Source organism: Colletes latitarsis, chromosome 3, assembly GCF_051014445.1.
Source record: "Colletes latitarsis isolate SP2378_abdomen chromosome 3, iyColLati1, whole genome shotgun sequence".
Taxonomy (NCBI): Eukaryota; Metazoa; Arthropoda; class Insecta; order Hymenoptera; family Colletidae; genus Colletes; species Colletes latitarsis.
The window spans coordinates 3,112,128-3,134,617 of record NC_135136.1 but is presented as its reverse complement, the minus strand read 5'-3'; positions in this window follow the sequence as shown (position 1 = coordinate 3,134,617).

The following is a 22,490-nucleotide window of genomic DNA, read 5'->3' as shown; positions in this document are numbered from 1 at the left end:
TAGGCCTGGGATTTTCACTAATCAGACTCATACTTTCGCATTCTTCACATACTTGTTGAACGGATCCTGGGTTTTTTCTGGTTTGGATCACGTAGTAATGTGGGACTACACTGAAACATTCAATGAAACCTGGTCTGGATAAATATTTTAGAGGATAACGCATCTTACGTCTGGGTTAGGCCTAAGATTTGCCCTCATCAGGCTCACAGTTTAGCGTTTTTCACATACTTGTAGAACAGATCCCGGGTTTTTTCTGGTTTGGAACACGAAGTAGTGTGGTACCACACTGAAACAGTCCACTAAACCTGGTCTGGATAAATATATTAGAGGATAACGCATCTTAGGTCTGGGTTAGGTCTAAGATTTGCCCTCATCAGGCTCACAGTTTAGCTTTTTTCACATACTTGTTGAACAGATCCTGGGCTATTTCTGGTTTGGATCACGAAGTAGTGTGGTACCACACTGAAACAGTCCATTAAACCTGGTTTTGATCAATATTTTAGAGAATAATTCATGTTAGGTCTAGGTTAGGTCAGGGATTTGCTCTCATCAGGCTCATACTTTCGCATATTTCTCATACTTCATGGCTAGATCCTGGGCTGTTTCTGGATTGTATCACGTAGTAATGTGGCACCACGCTGAAACAGTCGATTAAACCTGGATTCGATCAATATTTTAGAGGATAACGCATGTTAGGTCTAGGTTAGGTCTGGGATTTGCTCTCATCAGGCTCATTCTTCCGCATATTTCTCATACTTCATGGCTAGATCCTGGGCTTTTTCTGCATTGCATCACGTAGTAAAGTGGTACCACACTGAAACATTCAATGAAACCTGGTCTGGATAAATATTTTAAAGGGTAACGCATCTTAGGTCTGGGTTAGGTCTACGATTTGCCCTCATCAGGCTCACAGTTTAGCGTTTTTCACATACTTGTTGAACAGATCCTGGGTTTTTTCTGGTTTGGATAACGAAGTAATGTGGTACCACACTGAAACGGTCAATTAAACCTGGTTTTGATCAATATTTTAGAGGATAAGGCAAGTTAGGTCTGGGATAGGTCTGGGATTTGACCTCATCAGACTCATACTTTCGCACACTTCACATACTCCTTGAACAGATCCTGGGTTATTTTCTGGTTTGGATCACATAGTAATGTTGTACCACACTGAAACAGTCGATTAAACCAGGTTTCGATCAATATTTTAGAGGAGAACGCATGTTAGGTCTAGGTTAGGCCTGGGATTTTCACTCATCAGACTCATACTTTCGCATTCTTCACATACTTGTTGAACTGATCCTGGGTTTTTTCTGGTTTGGATCACGTAGTAATGTGGTACCGCACTGAAACAGTCGATTAAACCTGGTTTCGATCAATATTTTAGAGGATAACGCAAGTTAGGTCTGGGATAGGTCTGGGATTTGACCTCATCAGACTCATACTTTCGCACACTTCACATACTCCTTGAACAGGTCCTGGGTTATTTTCTGGTTGGGATCACATAGTAATGTGGTACCACACTGAAACAGTCGATTAAACCTGGTTTCGATCAATATTTTTGAGGATAACCCAAGTTAGGTCTGGGATAAGTCTGGGATTTTCACTCATCAGACTCATACTTTCGCACACTTCACATACTCCTTGAACAGATCCTGGGTTATTTTCTGGTTTGGATCACGTAGTAATGTGGTACCACACTGAAACATTCAATGAAACCTGGTCTGGATAAATATTTTAGAGGATAACGCATCTTAGGTCTGGGTTAGGTCTAAGATTTGCCCTCATCAGGCTCACAGTTTAGCGTTTTTCACACACTTGTTGAATAGATCCTGGGTTTTTTCTGGTTTGGATCACGAAGTAGTGTGGTACCACACTGAAACAGTCCATTAAACCTGGTTTCGCTCAATATTTTAGAGGATAACGCATGTTAGGTCTAGGTTAGGTCTGGGATTTGCTCTCATGAGGCTCATTCTTTCGCATATTTCTCATACTCCTTGAACAGGTCCTTGGTTATTTTCTGGTTGGGATCACATAGTAATGTGGTACCACACTGAAACAGTCGATTAAACCTGGTTTCCATCAATATTTTAGAGGACAACGCAAGTGAGGTCTAGGTAAGGCCTGAGATTTTCACTGATCAGACTCATACTTTCGCATTCTTCACATACTTGTTGAACGGATCCTGGGTTTTTTCTAGTTTGGATCACGTAGTAATGTGGTACCACACTGAAACATTCAATTAAACCTGGTCTTGATAAATATTTTAGAGGATAACGCAAGTTAGGTCTGGGATAGGTCTAGGATTTGCCCTCATCAGGCTCTTACTTTCGCATATTCCTCATACTTCATGGCTAGATCCTGGGCTATTACTGGATTGGATCACGTAGTAAAGTAGTACCACACTGAAACATTCAATGAAACCTGGTCTGGATAAATATTTTAGAGGTTAACGCATCTTAGGTCTGGGTTAGGTCTAAGATTTGCCCTCATCAGGCTCACAGTTTAGCGTTCTTCACATACTTGTTGAACAGATCCTGGGTTTTTTCTGGTTTGGATCACATAGTAATGTGGTACCACACTGAAACAGTCGATTAAACCAGGTTTCGATCAATATTTTTGAGGATAACGCATGTTAGGTTTAGGTAAGGTCTGGGATTTTCACTCATCAGACTCATACTTTCGCATTCTTCACATACTTGTTGAACGGATCCTGGGTTTTTTCTGGTTTGGATCACGTAGTAATGTGGGACCGCACTGAAACAGTCAATTAAACCTGGTTTCGATCAATATTTTAGAGAATAATTCATGTGAGGTCTAGGTTAGGTCTGGGATTTGCCCTCATCAGGCTCATTCTTTCGCATACTTCTCAAACCTGATGGCTAGATCCTGGGCTTTTTCTGGATTGCATCACGTAGTAATGAAGTACAACACTGAAACAGTCAATTAAACCTGGTTTCCATCAATATCTTACGGGACAACGCAAGTTAGGTCTGGGATAGGTCTTGGATTTGCCCTCATCAGGCTCATACTTTCGCGCTTTCACATACTGGTTTAACAGATCCTGGGTTATTTTCTGGTTTGGATCACATAGTAATGTGGTACCACACTGAAACAGACGATTAAACCAGGTTTCGATCAATATTTTTGAGGATAACGCATGTTAGGTCTAGGTTAGGCCTGGGATTTTCACTCATCAGACTCATACTTTCGCATTCTTCACATACTTGTTGAACGGATCCTGGGTTTTTTCTGGTTTTGATCGCGCAGTAATGAGGTACCACAATGAAACATTCAATTAAACCTGGTCTTGATAAAAATTTTACAGAATAACGCATGTTTGGTCTGGGTTAGGTCTAGGATTTGCCCTCATCAGGCTCATACTTTCGCATATTTCTCATACTTCATGGCTAGATCCTGGGCTTTTTCTGGATTGCATCACGTAGTAATGAAGTACAACACTGAAACAGTCAATTAAATCTGGTTTCGATCAATATTTTAGAGATTAATTCATGTTTGGTCTAGGTTAGGTCTGGGATTTGCTCTCATCAGCCTCATTCTTTCGCATATTTCTCATACTTGATGGCTAGATCCTGGGCTTTTTCTAGATTGCATCACGCAGTAATGTAGTACCACACTGAAACAGTCAATGAAACCAGGTTTCCATCAATATTTTAGAAGACAGCGCAAGTTAGGTCTAGGTATGGCCTGAGATTTTCACTGATCAGACTCATACTTTCGCGTTCTTCACATACTTGTTGAACGGATCCTGGGTTTTTTCTGGTTTGGTTCACGTAGTAATGTGGTACCACACTGAAACATTCAATTACACCTAGTCTTGATAAATATTTTCGAGGGTAACGCATGTTAGGTCTAGGTTAGGTCTAGGATTTGCACTCATCAGGCTCATCCTTTCGCATATTTCTCATACTTCATGGCTAGATCCTGGGCTGTTTCTGGATTGTATCACGTAGTAATGTGGTACCACACTGAAACAGTCCATTAAACCTGGTTTCGCTCAATATTTTAGTGGATAACGCAAGTTAGGTCTGGGATAGGTCTGGGATTCGCCCTAATCAGGGTCATACGTTCGCGTTTTTCACGTACTTGTTGAACTGATCCTGGGTTTTTTCTGGTTTGGATCACGTACTAATGTGGTACTACACTGAAACAGTCGATTAAACCTCGTTTCGATCATTATTTTAGAGGATAACGCAAGTTTGGTCTGGGATAGGTCTGGGATTTGACCTCATCAGACTCATACCTTCGCACCCTTCACATACTCGTTGAACAGATCCTGGGTTATTTTCTGGTTTGGATCACATAGTAATGTGGTACCACTCTGAAACAGTCGATTAAACCAGGTTTCGATCAATATTTTTGAGGATAACGAATGTTAGGTCTGGGTTAGGCCTGGGATTTTCACTCATCAGACTCATACTTTCGCATTCTTCACGTACTTGTTGAACGGATCCTGGGTTTTTTCTGGTTTGGCTCACGTAGCAATGTGGGACCACACTGAAACAGTCAATTAAACCTTGTTTCGATCAATATTTTAGAGAATAATTCATGTTAGGTCTAGGTTAGGTCTGGGATTTGCTCTCATCGGGCTCATTCTTTCGCATATTTCTCATACATGTAGAACAGATCCTGGGTTTTTTCTGTTTTGGATAACGTAGTAATGTGGGACCACAGTGAAACAATCAATTAAACCTGGTCTTGATAAATATTTTAGAGGATGACGCATGCTAGGTCTGGGTTAGGTCTAGGATTTGCCCTTATCAGGCTCATACTTTCGCATATTGCTCATACTTCATGGCTTGATCCTGGGCTGTTTCTGGATTGTATCACGTAGTAATGTGGCACCACGCTGAAACAGTCAATTAAACCTGATTTCGATCAATATTTTAGAGGATAACGCAAGTTAGGTCTGGGATAGGTCTAGGATTTGCCCTCATCAGGCTCTTACTTTCGCATATTTCTCATACTTCATGGCTAGATCCTGGGCTATTTCTGGATTGGATCACGTAGTAAAGTGGTACCACACTGAAACATTCAATGAAACCTGGTCTGGATAAATATTTTAGAGGATAACGCATGTTACGTCAAGGTTAGGTCTAAGATTTGCCCTCATCAGGCTCACAGTTTCGAATTTTTCACATACTTTTTGAACAGATCCTGGGTTTTTTCTGGTTCGGATCACGTAGTACTGTGGTACCATACTGAAACTGTCCATTAAACCTGGTTTCGCTCAGCATTTTAGAGGATAACGCATGTTAGGTCTAGGTTAGGTCTGGGATTTGCTGTCATCAGGCTCATTCTTTCGCATATTTCTCATATTTGATGGCTAGATCCTGGGCTTTTTCTAGATTGCATCACGTAGTAATGTAGTACCACACTGAAACAGTCAATGAAACCAGGTTTCCATCAATATTTTAGAAGACAACGCAAGTTAGGTCTAGGTAAGGCCTGAGATTTTCACTGATCAGACTCATACTTTCGCATTCTTCACATACCTGTTGTACGGATCCTCGGTTTTTTCTGGTTTGGATCACGTAGTAATGTGGTACCACACTGAAACATTCAATTAAACCTGGTCTTGATAAATATTTTAGAGGATAACGCATGTTAGGTTTGGGTTAGGTCTAGGATTTGCACTCATCAGGCTCATCCTTTCGAATATTTCTCATACTTCATGGCTAGATCCTGGGCTGTTTATGGATTGTATCACGTAGTAATGTGGTACCACACTGAAACAGTCCATTAAACCTGGTTTCGCTCAATATTTTAGAGGATAACGCAAGTTAGGTCTGGGATAGGTCTGGGATTCGCCCTAATCAGGCTCATACATTCGCGTTTTTCACGTACTTGTTGAACTGATCCTGGGTTTTTTCTGGTTTGGATCACGTAGTAATGTGGTACCACACTGAAACAGTCGATTAAACCAGGTTTCGATCAATATTTTTGAGGATAACGCATGTTAGGTCTAGGTTAGGCCTGGGATTTTCACTCATCAGACTCATACTTTCGCATTCTTCACATACTTGTTGAACGGATCCTGGGTTTTTTCTGGTTTGGATCACGTAGCAATGTGGGACCACACTGAAACAGTCAATTAAACCTGGTTTCGATCAGTATTTTAGAGAATAATTCATGTTAGGTCTAGGTTAGGTCTGGGATTTGCTCTTATCACGCTCATTCTTTCGCATATTTCTCATACTTGATGGCTAGATCCTGGGCTTTTTCTGGATTGCACAACGTAGTAATGAAGTACAACACTGAAACAGTCAAGTAAACCTGGTTTCCATCAATATTTTAGAGGACAACGCATATTAGGTCTAGGTTAGGCCTGGGATTTGCCCTCATCAGGGTCATACTTTCGCAGTTTTAACTTACATGTTGGCCTGACCGATGGTTTTTTCTGCTTTGGATCACGTAGTAAAGTGGTGCCACACTGATACAGTCCATTAAACCTGGTTTCCATCAATATTTTAGAGGACAACGCATGTTAGGTCTAGGTTAGGCCTGGGATTTGCCCTCATCAGGGTCATACTGTCGCAGTTTTAACATACTTGTTGAACGGATCCTGGGTTTTTTCTGGTTTGGTTCACGTAGTAATGTGGTACCACACTGAAACATTCAATTAAACCTGGTCTTGATAAATATTTTAGAGGATAACGCATGTTAGGATTGGGTTAGGTCTAGGATTTGCCCTCATCAGGCTCATACTTTCGCATATTTCTCATACTTCATGGCTAGATCCTGGGTTTTTTCTGGTTTGGATCAGGTAGTAATATGGGACCAGACTGAAACAGTCAATTAAACCTGGTTTCGATCAATATTTTAGAGAATAATTCATGTGAGGTCTAGGTTAGGTCTGGGATTTGCCCTCATCAGGCTCATTCTTTCGCATACTTCTCAAACCTGATGGCTAGATCCTGGGCTTTTTCTGGATTGCATCACGTAGTAATGAAGTACAACACTGAAACAGTCAATTAAACCTGGTTTCCATCAATATCTTACGGGACAACGCAAGTTAGGTCTGGGATAGGTCTTGGATTTGCCCTCATCAGGCTCATACTTTCGCGCTTTCACATACTGGTTTAACAGATCCTGGGTTATTTTCTGGTTTGGATCACATAGTAATGTGGTACCACACTGAAACAGACGATTAAACCAGGTTTCGATCAATATTTTTGAGGATAACGCATGTTAGGTCTAGGTTAGGCCTGGGATTTTCACTCATCAGACTCATACTTTCGCATTCTTCACATACTTGTTGAACGGATCCTGGGTTTTTTCTGGTTTTGATCGCGCAGTAATGAGGTACCACAATGAAACATTCAATTAAACCTGGTCTTGATAAAAATTTTACAGAATAACGCATGTTTGGTCTGGGTTAGGTCTAGGATTTGCCCTCATCAGGCTCATACTTTCGCATATTTCTCATACTTCATGGCTAGATCCTGGGCTTTTTCTGGATTGCATCACGTAGTAATGAAGTACAACACTGAAACAGTCAATTAAATCTGGTTTCGATCAATATTTTAGAGATTAATTCATGTTTGGTCTAGGTTAGGTCTGGGATTTGCTCTCATCAGCCTCATTCTTTCGCATATTTCTCATACTTGATGGCTAGATCCTGGGCTTTTTCTAGATTGCATCACGCAGTAATGTAGTACCACACTGAAACAGTCAATGAAACCAGGTTTCCATCAATATTTTAGAAGACAGCGCAAGTTAGGTCTAGGTATGGCCTGAGATTTTCACTGATCAGACTCATACTTTCGCGTTCTTCACATACTTGTTGAACGGATCCTGGGTTTTTTCTGGTTTGGTTCACGTAGTAATGTGGTACCACACTGAAACATTCAATTACACCTAGTCTTGATAAATATTTTCGAGGGTAACGCATGTTAGGTCTAGGTTAGGTCTAGGATTTGCACTCATCAGGCTCATCCTTTCGCATATTTCTCATACTTCATGGCTAGATCCTGGGCTGTTTCTGGATTGTATCACGTAGTAATGTGGTACCACACTGAAACAGTCCATTAAACCTGGTTTCGCTCAATATTTTAGTGGATAACGCAAGTTAGGTCTGGGATAGGTCTGGGATTCGCCCTAATCAGGGTCATACGTTCGCGTTTTTCACGTACTTGTTGAACTGATCCTGGGTTTTTTCTGGTTTGGATCACGTACTAATGTGGTACTACACTGAAACAGTCGATTAAACCTCGTTTCGATCATTATTTTAGAGGATAACGCAAGTTTGGTCTGGGATAGGTCTGGGATTTGACCTCATCAGACTCATACCTTCGCACCCTTCACATACTCGTTGAACAGATCCTGGGTTATTTTCTGGTTTGGATCACATAGTAATGTGGTACCACTCTGAAACAGTCGATTAAACCAGGTTTCGATCAATATTTTTGAGGATAACGAATGTTAGGTCTGGGTTAGGCCTGGGATTTTCACTCATCAGACTCATACTTTCGCATTCTTCACGTACTTGTTGAACGGATCCTGGGTTTTTTCTGGTTTGGCTCACGTAGCAATGTGGGACCACACTGAAACAGTCAATTAAACCTTGTTTCGATCAATATTTTAGAGAATAATTCATGTTAGGTCTAGGTTAGGTCTGGGATTTGCTCTCATCGGGCTCATTCTTTCGCATATTTCTCATACATGTAGAACAGATCCTGGGTTTTTTCTGTTTTGGATAACGTAGTAATGTGGGACCACAGTGAAACAATCAATTAAACCTGGTCTTGATAAATATTTTAGAGGATGACGCATGCTAGGTCTGGGTTAGGTCTAGGATTTGCCCTTATCAGGCTCATACTTTCGCATATTGCTCATACTTCATGGCTTGATCCTGGGCTGTTTCTGGATTGTATCACGTAGTAATGTGGCACCACGCTGAAACAGTCAATTAAACCTGATTTCGATCAATATTTTAGAGGATAACGCAAGTTAGGTCTGGGATAGGTCTAGGATTTGCCCTCATCAGGCTCTTACTTTCGCATATTTCTCATACTTCATGGCTAGATCCTGGGCTATTTCTGGATTGGATCACGTAGTAAAGTGGTACCACACTGAAACATTCAATGAAACCTGGTCTGGATAAATATTTTAGAGGATAACGCATGTTACGTCAAGGTTAGGTCTAAGATTTGCCCTCATCAGGCTCACAGTTTCGAATTTTTCACATACTTTTTGAACAGATCCTGGGTTTTTTCTGGTTCGGATCACGTAGTACTGTGGTACCATACTGAAACTGTCCATTAAACCTGGTTTCGCTCAGCATTTTAGAGGATAACGCATGTTAGGTCTAGGTTAGGTCTGGGATTTGCTGTCATCAGGCTCATTCTTTCGCATATTTCTCATATTTGATGGCTAGATCCTGGGCTTTTTCTAGATTGCATCACGTAGTAATGTAGTACCACACTGAAACAGTCAATGAAACCAGGTTTCCATCAATATTTTAGAAGACAACGCAAGTTAGGTCTAGGTAAGGCCTGAGATTTTCACTGATCAGACTCATACTTTCGCATTCTTCACATACCTGTTGTACGGATCCTCGGTTTTTTCTGGTTTGGATCACGTAGTAATGTGGTACCACACTGAAACATTCAATTAAACCTGGTCTTGATAAATATTTTAGAGGATAACGCATGTTAGGTTTGGGTTAGGTCTAGGATTTGCACTCATCAGGCTCATCCTTTCGAATATTTCTCATACTTCATGGCTAGATCCTGGGCTGTTTATGGATTGTATCACGTAGTAATGTGGTACCACACTGAAACAGTCCATTAAACCTGGTTTCGCTCAATATTTTAGAGGATAACGCAAGTTAGGTCTGGGATAGGTCTGGGATTCGCCCTAATCAGGCTCATACATTCGCGTTTTTCACGTACTTGTTGAACTGATCCTGGGTTTTTTCTGGTTTGGATCACGTAGTAATGTGGTACCACACTGAAACAGTCGATTAAACCAGGTTTCGATCAATATTTTTGAGGATAACGCATGTTAGGTCTAGGTTAGGCCTGGGATTTTCACTCATCAGACTCATACTTTCGCATTCTTCACATACTTGTTGAACGGATCCTGGGTTTTTTCTGGTTTGGATCACGTAGCAATGTGGGACCACACTGAAACAGTCAATTAAACCTGGTTTCGATCAGTATTTTAGAGAATAATTCATGTTAGGTCTAGGTTAGGTCTGGGATTTGCTCTTATCACGCTCATTCTTTCGCATATTTCTCATACTTGATGGCTAGATCCTGGGCTTTTTCTGGATTGCACAACGTAGTAATGAAGTACAACACTGAAACAGTCAAGTAAACCTGGTTTCCATCAATATTTTAGAGGACAACGCATATTAGGTCTAGGTTAGGCCTGGGATTTGCCCTCATCAGGGTCATACTTTCGCAGTTTTAACTTACATGTTGGCCTGACCGATGGTTTTTTCTGCTTTGGATCACGTAGTAAAGTGGTGCCACACTGATACAGTCCATTAAACCTGGTTTCCATCAATATTTTAGAGGACAACGCATGTTAGGTCTAGGTTAGGCCTGGGATTTGCCCTCATCAGGGTCATACTGTCGCAGTTTTAACATACTTGTTGAACGGATCCTGGGTTTTTTCTGGTTTGGTTCACGTAGTAATGTGGTACCACACTGAAACATTCAATTAAACCTGGTCTTGATAAATATTTTAGAGGATAACGCATGTTAGGATTGGGTTAGGTCTAGGATTTGCCCTCATCAGGCTCATACTTTCGCATATTTCTCATACTTCATGGCTAGATCCTGGGTTTTTTCTGGTTTGGATCAGGTAGTAATATGGGACCAGACTGAAACAGTCAATTAAACCTGGTTTCGATCAATATTTTAGAGAATAATTCATGTCAGGTCTAGGTTAGGTCTGGGATTTACTCTCATCAGGCTCATTCTTTCGCATATTACTCATACTTGATGGCTAGATCCTGGGCTTTTTCTGGATTGGATCACGTAGTAATGTGGTACCACACTGAAACATTCAATTAAACCTGGTCTTGATAAATATTTTAGAGGATAACGCATGTTAGGTCTAGGTTAGGCCTGGAATTTGCCCCCATCAGGATCATACTGTCGCACATTTCTCATACTTCATGGCTAGATCCTGGGCTGTTTCTGGATTGTATCAAGTAGTAATGTGATACCACGCTGAAACTGTCGATTAAACCTGGTTTCGATCAATATTTTAGAGGACAACGCAAGTGAGGTCTAGGTAAGGCCTGAGATTTTCACTGATCAGACTCATACTTTCGCATTCTTCACATACTTGTTGAACGGATCCTGGGTTTTTTCTAGTTTGGATCACGTAGTAATGTGGTACCACACTGAAACATTCAATTAAACCTGGTCTTGATAAATATTTTAGAGGATAACGCAAGTTAGGTCTGGGATAGGTCTAGGATTTGCCCTCATCAGGCTCTTACTTTCGCATATTTCTCATACTTCATGGCTAGATCCTGGGCTATTACTGGATTGGATCACGTAGTAAAGTAGTACCACACTGAAACATTCAATGAAACCTGGTCTGGATAAATATTTTAGAGGTTAACGCATCTTAGGTCTGGGTTAGGTCTAAGATTTGCCCTCATCAGGCTCACAGTTTAGCGTTCTTCACATACTTGTTGAACAGATCCTGGGTTTTTTCTGGTTTGGATCACATACTAATGTGGTACCACACTGAAACAGTCGATTAAACCAGGTTTCGATCAATATTTTTGAGGATAACGCATGTTAGGTTTAGGTAAGGTCTGGGATTTTCACTCATCAGACTCATACTTTCGCATTCTTCACATACTTGTTGAACGGATCCTGAGTTTTTTCTGGTTTGGATCACGTAGTAATGTGGGACCGCACTGAAACAGTCAATTAAACCTGGTTTCGATCAATATTTTAGAGAATAATTCATGTTAGGTCTAGGTTAGGTCTGGGATTTGCCCTCATCAGGCTCATTCTTTCGCATACTTCTCAAACCTGATGGCTAGATCCTGGGCTTTTTCTGGATTGCATCACGTAGTAATGAAGTACAACACTGAAACAGTCAATTAAACCTGGTTTCCATCAATATCTTACGGGACAACGCAAGTTAGGTCTGGGATAGGTCTTGGATTTGCCCTCATCAGGCTCATACTTTCGCGTTTTTCACATACTGGTTTAACAGATCCTGGGTTATTTTCTGGTTTGGATCACATAGTAATGTGGTACCACACTGAAACAGACGATTAAACCAGGTTTCGATCAATATTTTAGAGAATAATTCATGTTAGGTCTAGGTTAGGTCTGGGATTTGCTCTCATCCGGCTCATTCTTTCGCATATTTCTCATACATGTAGAACAGATCCTGGGTTTTTTCTGTTTTGGATCACGTAGTAAAGTGGTACCACACTGAAACATTCAATGAAACCTGGTCTGGATAAATAGTTTAGAGGATAACGCATGTTAGGTCCAGGTTAGGTCTGGGATTTGCTGTCATCAGGCTCATTCTTTCTCATATTTCTCATACTTGATGGCTAGATCCTGGGCTTTTTCTAGATTGCATCACGTAGTAATGTGGGACCACAGTGAAACAGTCGATTAAACCAGGTTTCGATCAATATTTTTGAGGATAACGCATGTTAGGTCTAGGTTAGGTCTGGGATTTGCTGTCATCAGGCTCATTCTTTCGCATATTTCTCATACTTGATGGCTAGATCCTGGGCTTTTTCTAGATTGCATCACGTAGTAATGTGGGACCACAGTGAAACAGTCGATTAAACCAGGTTTCGATCAATATTTTTGAGGATAACGCATGTTAGGTCTAGGTTAGGCCTGGGATTTTCACTCATCAGACTCATACTTTCGCATTCCTCACATACTTGTTGAGCGGATCCTGGGTTTTTCCTGGTTTGGATCACGTAGCAATGTGGGACCACACTGAAACAGTCAATTAAACCTGGTTTCGATCAATATTTTAGAGAATAATTCATGTTAGGTCTAGGTTAGGTCTGGGATTTTCACTCATCAGACTCACACTTTCGCATTCTTCACATACTTGTTGAACGGATCCTGGGTTTTTTCCGGTTTGGATCACGTAGTAAAGTGGTACCACACTAAAACAATCAATTAAACCTGGTTTCGATCAATATTTTAGAGGATAACGCATGTTAGGTCTGGGATAGGTCTGGGATTAGCCCTCATCAGGGTCATACTGTCGCACACTTGACATACTCGTTTATCAGATCCTGGGCTATTTCTGGATTGGATCACGTAGTAATGTGGTACCACACTGATACATTCAATTAAACCTGGTCTTGATAAATATGTTAGAGGATAACGCATGTTAGGTTTGGGTTAGGTCTAGGATTTGCACTCATCAGGCTCATCCTTTCGCATATTTCTCATACTTCATGGCTAGATCCTGGGCTGTTTCTGGATTGTATCACGTAGTAATGTGGTACCACACTGAAACAGTCCATTAAACCTGGTTTCGCTGAATATTTTAGAGGATAACGCAAGTTAGGTCTGGGATAGGTCTGGGATTCGCCCTAATCAGGCTCATACATTCGCGTTTTTCACGTACTTGTTGAACTGATCCTGGGTTTTTTCTGGTTTGGGTCACGTAGTAATGTGGTACCACTCTGAAACAGTCGATTAAACCTCGTTTCGATCAATATTTTAGAGGATAACGCAAGTTAGGTCTGGGATAGGTCTGGGATTTGACCTCATCAGACTCATACCTTCGCACCCTTCACATACTCGTTGAACAGATCCTGGGTTTTTTCTGGTTTGGGTCACGTAGTAATGTGGTACCACTCTGAAACAGTCGATTAAACCTCGTTTCGATCAATATTTTAGAGGATAACGCAAGTTAGATCTGGGATAGGTCTGGGATTTGCCCTCATCGGACTCATACTGTCGCATTCTTCACATACTTGTTGAACGGATCCTGGGTTTTTTCTGGTTTGGATCACGTAGTAAAGTGGGACCACACTGAAACAGTCAATTAAACCTGGTTTCGACCAATATTTTAGAGAATAATTCATGTTAGGTCTAGGTTAGGTCTGGGATTTGCTCTCATCAGGCTCATTCTGTCGCATATTTCTCATACTTGATGGCTAGATCCTGGGCTTTTTCTGGATTGGATCACATAGTAATGTGGTACCACACTGAAACAGTCGATTAAACCTGGTTTCGCTCAATATTTTAGATGATAACGCATGTTAGGTCTAGGCCAGGCCTGGGATTTTCACTCATCAAACTCATACTTTCGCATTCTTCACATACTTGTTGAACGGATCCTGGGTTTTTTCTGGTTTGGATCACGTAGTAAAGTGGTACCACACTGAAACATTCATTTAAACCTGGTCTTGATAAATATTTTAGAGGATAACGCAAGTTAGATCTGGGATAGGTCTGGGATTTGCCCTCATCGGACTCATACTGTCGCATTCTTCACATACTTGTTGAACGGATCCTGGGTTTTTTCTGGTTTGGATCACGTAGTAAAGTGGGACCACACTGAAACAGTCAATTAAACCTGGTTTCGACCAATATTTTAGAGAATAATTCATGTTAGGTCTAGGTTAGGTCTGGGATTTGCTCTCATCAGGCTCATTCTGTCGCATATTTCTCATACTTGATGGCTAGATCCTGGGCTTTTTCTGGATTGGATCACATAGTAATGTGGTACCACACTGAAACAGTCGATTAAACCTGGTTTCGCTCAATATTTTAGATGATAACGCATGTTAGGTCTAGGCCAGGCCTGGGATTTTCACTCATCAAACTCATACTTTCGCATTCTTCACATACTTGTTGAACGGATCCTGGGTTTTTTCTGGTTTGGATCACGTAGTAATGTGGTACCACACTGAAACATTCAATTAAACCTGGTCTTGATAAATATTTTAGAGGATAACGCATGTTAGGTCTGGGTTAGGTCTAGGATTTGCCCTCATCAGGCTCATACTTTAGCATATTTCTCATACTTCATGGCTACATCCTGGGCTATTTCTGGATTGGATCACGTAGTAAAGTGGTACCACACTGAAACATTCAATGAAACCTGGTCTGGAGAAATATTTTAGAGGAAAACTCATCTTTGGTCTGGGTTAGGTCTAAGATTTGCCCTCATCAGGCTCACAGTTTCGCGTTTTTCACATACTTGTTGAACGGATCCAGGGTTTTTTCTGGTTTGGATCACGTAGTAATGAAGTACAACACTGAAACAGTCAACTAAACCTGGATTCCATCAATATTTTAGAGGATAACGCATGTTAGGTCTGGGATAGGTCTGGGATTTGCCCTCATCAGGCTCATACTTTCGCACACTTCACATACTCGTTGAACAGATCCTGCGTTATTTTCTGGTTTGGATCACATAGTAATGTGGTACCCCACTGAAACATTCAATTAAACCTGGTCTTGATAAATATTTTAGAGGATGACGCATGTTAGGTCTGGGTTAGGTCTAGGATTTGCCCTCATCAGGCTCATACTTTCGCATATTTCTCATACTTCAAGCCTAGATCCTGGGCTATTTCTGAATTGGATCACGTAGTAAAGTGGTACCACACTGAAACATTCAATGAAACCTGGTCTGGATAAATATTTTAGAGGACAACGCATCTTAGGTCTGGGATAGGTCGAAGATTTGCCCTGATCAGGCTCACAGTTTCGCGTTTTTCATATACTTGTTGAACAGATCCTGGGTTTTTTCTGGTTTGGATCACGAAGTAGTGTGTTACCACACTGAAACCGTCCATTAAACCTGGTTTCGCTCAATATTTTAGAGGGTAACACATGTTAGGTCTAGGTTAGGTCTGGGATTTGCTCTCATCAGGCTCATTCTTTCGCATATGTCTCATACTTGATGGCTAGATCCTGGGCTTTTTCTGGATTGCATCACGTAGTATCGTAGTACCACACTGAAACAGTGAATTAAACCTGGTTTCGCTCAATATTTTAGAGGATAACGCATGTTAGGTCTAGGTCAGGCCTGGTTTTTTCACTCATCAGACTCATACTTTCACAATCTTCACATACTTGTTGAACGGATCCTGGGTTTTTTCTGGTTTGGATCACGTAGTAATGTGGGCCCACACTGAAACAATCAATTAAACCTGGTCTTGATAAATATTTTAGAGGATAACGCAAGTTAGGTCTGGGATAGGTCTGGGATTTGCCCTCATCAGACTCATACTTTCGCACACTTCACATACTCGTTGAACAGATCCTGGGTTTTTTCTAGTTTGGATCACGTAGTAATGTGGTACCACACTGAAACATTCAATTAAACCTGGTCTTGATAAATATTTTAGAGGATAACGCAAGTTAGGTCTGGGATAGGTCTAGGATTTGCCCTCATCAGGCTCTTACTTTCGCATATTTCTCATACTTCATGGCTAGATCCTGGGCTATTACTGGATTGGATCACGTAGTAAAGTAGTACCACACTGAAACATTCAATGAAACCTGGTCTGGATAAATATTTTAGAGGTTAACGCATCTTAGGTCTGGGTTAGGTCTAAGATTTGCCCTCATCAGGCTCACAGTTTAGCGTTCTTCACATACTTGTTGAACAGATCCTGGGTTTTTTCTGGTTTGGATCACATACTAATGTGGTACCACACTGAAACAGTCGATTAAACCAGGTTTCGATCAATATTTTTGAGGATAACGCATGTTAGGTTTAGGTAAGGTCTGGGATTTTCACTCATCAGACTCATACTTTCGCATTCTTCACATACTTGTTGAACGGATCCTGAGTTTTTTCTGGTTTGGATCACGTAGTAATGTGGGACCGCACTGAAACAGTCAATTAAACCTGGTTTCGATCAATATTTTAGAGAATAATTCATGTTAGGTCTAGGTTAGGTCTGGGATTTGCCCTCATCAGGCTCATTCTTTCGCATACTTCTCAAACCTGATGGCTAGATCCTGGGCTTTTTCTGGATTGCATCACGTAGTAATGAAGTACAACACTGAAACAGTCAATTAAACCTGGTGTCCATCAATATCTTACGGGACAACGCAAGTTAGGTCTGGGATAGGTCTTGGATTTGCCCTCATCAGGCTCATACTTTCGCGTTTTTCACATACTGGTTTAACAGATCCTGGGTTATTTTCTGGTTTGGATCACATAGTAATGTGGTACCACACTGAAACAGACGATTAAACCAGGTTTCGATCAATATTTTAGAGAATAATTCATGTTAGGTCTAGGTTAGGTCTGGGATTTGCTCTCATCCGGCTCATTCTTTCGCATATTTCTCATACATGTAGAACAGATCCTGGGTTTTTTCTGTTTTGGATCACGTAGTAAAGTGGTACCACACTGAAACATTCAATGAAACCTGGTCTGGATAAATAGTTTAGAGGATAACGCATGTTAGGTCCAGGTTAGGTCTGGGATTTGCTGTCATCAGGCTCATTCTTTCTCATATTTCTCATACTTGATGGCTAGATCCTGGGCTTTTTCTAGATTGCATCACGTAGTAATGTGGGACCACAGTGAAACAGTCGATTAAACCAGGTTTCGATCAATATTTTTGAGGATAACGCATGTTAGGTCTAGGTTAGGTCTGGGATTTGCTGTCATCAGGCTCATTCTTTCGCATATTTCTCATACTTGATGGCTAGATCCTGGGCTTTTTCTAGATTGCATCACGTAGTAATGTGGGACCACAGTGAAACAGTCGATTAAACCAGGTTTCGATCAATATTTTTGAGGATAACGCATGTTAGGTCTAGGTTAGGCCTGGGATTTTCACTCATCAGACTCATACTTTCGCATTCCTCACATACTTGTTGAGCGGATCCTGGGTTTTTCCTGGTTTGGATCACGTAGCAATGTGGGACCACACTGAAACAGTCAATTAAACCTGGTTTCGATCAATATTTTAGAGAATAATTCATGTTAGGTCTAGGTTAGGTCTGGGATTTTCACTCATCAGACTCACACTTTCGCATTCTTCACATACTTGTTGAACGGATCCTGGGTTTTTTCCGGTTTGGATCACGTAGTAAAGTGGTACCACACTAAAACAATCAATTAAACCTGGTTTCGATCAATATTTTAGAGGATAACGCATGTTAGGTCTGGGATAGGTCTGGGATTAGCCCTCATCAGGGTCATACTGTCGCACACTTGACATACTCGTTTATCAGATCCTGGGCTATTTCTGGATTGGATCACGTAGTAATGTGGTACCACACTGATACATTCAATTAAACCTGGTCTTGATAAATATGTTAGAGGATAACGCATGTTAGGTTTGGGTTAGGTCTAGGATTTGCACTCATCAGGCTCATCCTTTCGCATATTTCTCATACTTCATGGCTAGATCCTGGGCTGTTTCTGGATTGTATCACGTAGTAATGTGGTACCACACTGAAACAGTCCATTAAACCTGGTTTCGCTGAATATTTTAGAGGATAACGCAAGTTAGGTCTGGGATAGGTCTGGGATTCGCCCTAATCAGGCTCATACATTCGCGTTTTTCACGTACTTGTTGAACTGATCCTGGGTTTTTTCTGGTTTGGGTCACGTAGTAATGTGGTACCACTCTGAAACAGTCGATTAAACCTCGTTTCGATCAATATTTTAGAGGATAACGCAAGTTAGGTCTGGGATAGGTCTGGGATTTGACCTCATCAGACTCATACCTTCGCACCCTTCACATACTCGTTGAACAGATCCTGGGTTTTTTCTGGTTTGGGTCACGTAGTAATGTGGTACCACTCTGAAACAGTCGATTAAACCTCGTTTCGATCAATATTTTAGAGGATAACGCAAGTTAGATCTGGGATAGGTCTGGGATTTGCCCTCATCGGACTCATACTGTCGCATTCTTCACATACTTGTTGAACGGATCCTGGGTTTTTTCTGGTTTGGATCACGTAGTAAAGTGGGACCACACTGAAACAGTCAATTAAACCTGGTTTCGACCAATATTTTAGAGAATAATTCATGTTAGGTCTAGGTTAGGTCTGGGATTTGCTCTCATCAGGCTCATTCTGTCGCATATTTCTCATACTTGATGGCTAGATCCTGGGCTTTTTCTGGATTGGATCACATAGTAATGTGGTACCACACTGAAACAGTCGATTAAACCTGGTTTCGCTCAATATTTTAGATGATAACGCATGTTAGGTCTAGGCCAGGCCTGGGATTTTCACTCATCAAACTCATACTTTCGCATTCTTCACATACTTGTTGAACGGATCCTGGGTTTTTTCTGGTTTGGATCACGTAGTAAAGTGGTACCACACTGAAACATTCATTTAAACCTGGTCTTGATAAATATTTTAGAGGATAACGCAAGTTAGATCTGGGATAGGTCTGGGATTTGCCCTCATCGGACTCATACTGTCGCATTCTTCACATACTTGTTGAACGGATCCTGGGTTTTTTCTGGTTTGGATCACGTAGTAAAGTGGGACCACACTGAAACAGTCAATTAAACCTGGTTTCGACCAATATTTTAGAGAATAATTCATGTTAGGTCTAGGTTAGGTCTGGGATTTGCTCTCATCAGGCTCATTCTGTCGCATATTTCTCATACTTGATGGCTAGATCCTGGGCTTTTTCTGGATTGGATCACATAGTAATGTGGTACCACACTGAAACAGTCGATTAAACCTGGTTTCGCTCAATATTTTAGATGATAACGCATGTTAGGTCTAGGCCAGGCCTGGGATTTTCACTCATCAAACTCATACTTTCGCATTCTTCACATACTTGTTGAACGGATCCTGGGTTTTTTCTGGTTTGGATCACGTAGTAATGTGGTACCACACTGAAACATTCAATTAAACCTGGTCTTGATAAATATTTTAGAGGATAACGCATGTTAGGTCTGGGTTAGGTCTAGGATTTGCCCTCATCAGGCTCATACTTTAGCATATTTCTCATACTTCATGGCTACATCCTGGGCTATTTCTGGATTGGATCACGTAGTAAAGTGGTACCACACTGAAACATTCAATGAAACCTGGTCTGGAGAAATATTTTAGAGGAAAACTCATCTTTGGTCTGGGTTAGGTCTAAGATTTGCCCTCATCAGGCTCACAGTTTCGCGTTTTTCACATACTTGTTGAACGGATCCAGGGTTTTTTCTGGTTTGGATCACGTAGTAATGAAGTACAACACTGAAACAGTCAACTAAACCTGGATTCCATCAATATTTTAGAGGATAACGCATGTTAGGTCTGGGATAGGTCTGGGATTTGCCCTCATCAGGCTCATACTTTCGCACACTTCACATACTCGTTGAACAGATCCTGCGTTATTTTCTGGTTTGGATCACATAGTAATGTGGTACCCCACTGAAACATTCAATTAAACCTGGTCTTGATAAATATTTTAGAGGATGACGCATGTTAGGTCTGGGTTAGGTCTAGGATTTGCCCTCATCAGGCTCATACTTTCGCATATTTCTCATACTTCAAGCCTAGATCCTGGGCTATTTCTGAATTGGATCACGTAGTAAAGTGGTACCACACTGAAACATTCAATGAAACCTGGTCTGGATAAATATTTTAGAGGACAACGCATCTTAGGTCTGGGATAGGTCGAAGATTTGCCCTGATCAGGCTCACAGTTTCGCGTTTTTCATATACTTGTTGAACAGATCCTGGGTTTTTTCTGGTTTGGATCACGAAGTAGTGTGTTACCACACTGAAACCGTCCATTAAACCTGGTTTCGCTCAATATTTTAGAGGGTAACACATGTTAGGTCTAGGTTAGGTCTGGGATTTGCTCTCATCAGGCTCATTCTTTCGCATATGTCTCATACTTGATGGCTAGATCCTGGGCTTTTTCTGGATTGCATCACGTAGTATCGTAGTACCACACTGAAACAGTGAATTAAACCTGGTTTCGCTCAATATTTTAGAGGATAACGCATGTTAGGTCTAGGTCAGGCCTGGTTTTTTCACTCATCAGACTCATACTTTCACAATCTTCACATACTTGTTGAACGGATCCTGGGTTTTTTCTGGTTTGGATCACGTAGTAATGTGGGCCCACACTGAAACAATCAATTAAACCTGGTCTTGATAAATATTTTAGAGGATAACGCAAGTTAGGTCTGGGATAGGTCTGGGATTTGCCCTCATCAGACTCATACTTTCGCACACTTCACATACTCGTTGAACAGATCCTGGGTTATTTTCTGGTTTGGATCACATAGTAATGTGGTACCACACTGAAACAGTCGATTAAACCAGGTTTCGATCAATATGTTTGAGGATAACGCATGTTAGGTCTAGGTTAGGCCTGGGATTTTCACTCATCAGACTCATACTTTCGCATTCTTCACATACTTGTTGAACGGATCCTGTGTTTTTTCTGGTTTGGATCACGTAGTAATGTGGTACCACACTGAAACATTCAATTAAACCTGGTCTTGATAAATATTTTGGAGAATAACGCATGTTAGGACTGGGTTAGGTCTAGGATTTGCCCTCATCGGGCTCATACTTTCGCATATTTCTCATACTTCATGGCTAGATCCTGGGCTATTTCTGGATTGGATCACGTAGTAAAGTGGTACCACACTGAAACATTCAATGAAACCTGGTCTGGATAAATATTTTAGAGGATAACGCATGTTAGGTCAAGGTTAGATCTAATATTTGCCCTCATCAGGCTCACAGTTTCGCGTTTTTCACATACTTGTTGAACAGATCCAGGGTTTTTTCTGGTTTGGATCACGTAGTAATGTGGTACCACACTGAAACAGTCGATTAAACCTGGTTTCGATCAATATTTTAGAGGATAACGCATGTTAGGTCTGGGATAGGTCTGGGATTAGCCCTCATCAGGGTCATACTGTCGCACATTTGACATACTCGTTGATCAGATCCTGGGTTTTTTTCTGGTTTGGATCACGTAGTAATGTGGTACCACACTGAAACAGTCGATTAAACCTGGTTTCGATCAATAGTATTGAGGATAACGCATGTTAGGTCTAGTTTAGGCCTGGGATTTTCACTCATCAGACTCATACTTTCGCATTCTTCACATACTTGTTGAACGGACCCTGGGTTTTTTCTGGTTTGGATCACGTAGTAATGTGGGACCACACTGAAACAGTCAATTAAATCTGGTTTTGATCAATATTTTATAGAATAATTCATGTTAGGTCTAGGTTAGGCCTGGGATTTTCACTCATCAGACTCATACTTTCGCATTCTTCACATACTTGTTGAACGGATCCTGGGTTTTTTCTGGTTTGGATCACGCAGTAATGTGGGACCACACTGAAACAGTCAATTAAACCTGGTTTCGATCAATATTTTAGAGAATAATTCATGTTAGGTCTAGGTTAGGTCTGGGATTTGCTCTCATCCGGCTCATTCTTTCGCATATTTCTCATACATGTAGAACAGATCCTGGGTTTTTTCTGTTTTGGATCACGTAGAAATGTTGGACCACACTGATACAATCAATTA